This window comes from Macrobrachium nipponense, chromosome 22 (genome assembly GCF_015104395.2).
Source record: "Macrobrachium nipponense isolate FS-2020 chromosome 22, ASM1510439v2, whole genome shotgun sequence".
Classification (NCBI taxonomy): Eukaryota; Metazoa; Arthropoda; class Malacostraca; order Decapoda; family Palaemonidae; genus Macrobrachium; species Macrobrachium nipponense.
In genome coordinates, this window is record NC_087213.1 from 12,286,260 (window position 1) to 12,288,926 (window position 2,667).

The following is a 2,667-nucleotide window of genomic DNA, read 5'->3' on the forward strand; positions in this document are numbered from 1 at the left end:
CAGCTGACTTTCCTATGCAACAAGAGACCAAGAACAAGAGGAAAAGGAGTTGCAATAAGGAGCATCCTCTCCTGAGATGGAGTAGCCAATGAACCTAGAGAGGGCTATCTGGGAAGACAACAAAGGATTTATGAGCCAAGCACCAAAGTTAAAAAGTGTAAAAAGGAATTCAGGGGCTGATTAAGAAATAGGGAAGAATGGAAATGTTTACACCTACTGATTATACCAGTGAACCATGAAAGCATCACATGACCATGCCATCTTGTCTGTTTGGATGAGTAGCAGTTTGGAGGCTTGAGCATACTGCAGATCTAGGGATGAATGGATCACTTTGCCAGAAGTAGATGATCCTGTATGCTTCAGGGGTCAGATATCATACTGAAATTCCCTTGGATTAATCTTAGAATCTGAATGATATCAAGAATCTATGCCAACAGAATATCCACTGTTGATTGGCCCTTCACAGGGGATTTTGATAACACCTTAGTTCTTGATATAAGCTACTAAAGTGAGACACTTCACCATTACATTTACAATTTTTTGGACAGGTGGCTCCTGAATAGCTGCAGGGCTAGTTGTAGAGCTCTCAAGGGCTAAAGAATAGAAAGTAGAATCAATGTAAGGTCTAGGAAAGATGGCAAGAGACCTACACAATTATCTGCTCCTAGAATAAGGTGTTGGAGACCATAACAGTCCTTAGGATTCCTGTTGCTAGTTAGATGGCATGATCATAAGGGAGACAAGCTGGCAAATCACCTCATGGCAGCCCAGTAATGTACTAAATCCTAGCTAGACAATGGTTTGAACTTCATTAAAATATTTCTAATGATACCTAGCATAACAACACCTCAAAAATAATTCATACAGGCTCTTCAAGAAACTGATAAATCCACTGAACAGTACAGGTATCTCCAAATCCATGCCAGACAATGAAAATTTTCTCAAGAATAAAAATCAACTTGTAGCTCCTAAACAGCGCCTTACATTAAAACATATTCTGAAATCAAAGAGTGCTATGAAATTAGTAGTACTATTAACAATGTGATGCAAAGTGCAGTGAATTTCTCACAATAAAACAAAATTAAAGAACATTGAATTGAAAACTTCAAAAGATATATCCAGATATATAATTAAAATAGGTATAGTATATATAAACACAGCTAAATGATGCACATAATCAGGGAAAATGATCTTACTTAAAGTTGCAAGTACATGTTTTAGAGAATAATCATAATTCTGACTGCAATAATTGTTTTACATTAACATGATACTTAAACGACAATTTGTAATAGGTCACTCCTTTTTCATGATAGGTAATTAGTTTCACACTAGACTCGTTATCAAAAGACAACAGTGATTTAGAAAAAAACAAAATCTGAATTTTAATCCATTATCAAACTACTGATAAAACAACTGTGAATGCACAAAAACTGACCCTCATAGGCTGGGTATTCACGCTCAGGTTTACCGGCTGTCAGTCCGCCGAATGAGCATCCACTCGTAAAGAGTAGAACTGTCAGTCAGACAGTCAACTCGAGGTCGCTGGCTAAGGCTTACTGCCCTCATTTCTCGCCTAGCCTTTATCGTGGCAACACAATGTATGGCAGCGATGGAAACTCCGCTAGCTGATAAGGAGTGGAGCTACATAGCCTAGCTGCTGCGGCAATTCACTTCCAAATAGAAAAGAAGCTAAACGGCATAACTGAGTATGGTCTAAAATATTGCCTATTAAAGAGAGATGTCTATTCTCATACAATATTGATGAATAAGGTGAAATCAGACCTGGCGGTTGGATTTTTATGAAATGGACCGTGAAGCCTACTTTCACTAGTTACACCTTTCCTAAAAAGGCACGACATTGGTCTAGGTCTACACCAAATTGTATTTATTACATGGAAATAGTCTTTATTCATCATATATGATCTAGAATCAGCGCTCTACAAATAGCGCTGCATGGTCTAACAATGAAATTAATTAAGTCCTATACATAGTTTATTCATATTCTGGTTGGAGTCGCTGAGATCTTTCCCAAGCGAAATCCAGCAGCGAAGTGTCTCATAAAATTGTTGGTTACTCATCCACACATGCGATCATCTGTCAGTCGAAAGAACTTTAGGTAATTCCATCAGTTCTGGTGAGCGGACTGACTCCGCCCACAAACTGTCGTCCACACGTACATTTAACGACAGTTATGATGAGCTGACAGGGAGACTGACAGTATACCTGTGCGTGAATACCTAGCCATATAATATGCAATATTTATATAAGTGGAATATCATGTAATAGCAGGTAGGACAGGCCTACCCTAATTCCCAGGCAGCGTAAACATCAGTCTTCAAACCCACCGTGTCAACTAGGACACACTACCATTCTGCCACCCGTATCTCCAGGCAAGAAGACTGGAATACAAACACATAAAAGAAATCTTTTGATTACAACCATTTCTAAAATAGGAGTCTATGAGAATGTTTTCCAGCATCTCTTTTGCATTTTGCCACTACACTTTGAACCAAGTAACAGCCCCTAAGTGGTTAAACGGTAAGCGGTTCATTTATTCTCATGAACTAACATCACAAATCAGCATAATCTGGTGAGAGAATTTAGCTAAATTCGCAAGTGCACATCAAAAGTGTAACAAACGTATGAACTTTTGCTTGTATATACAGT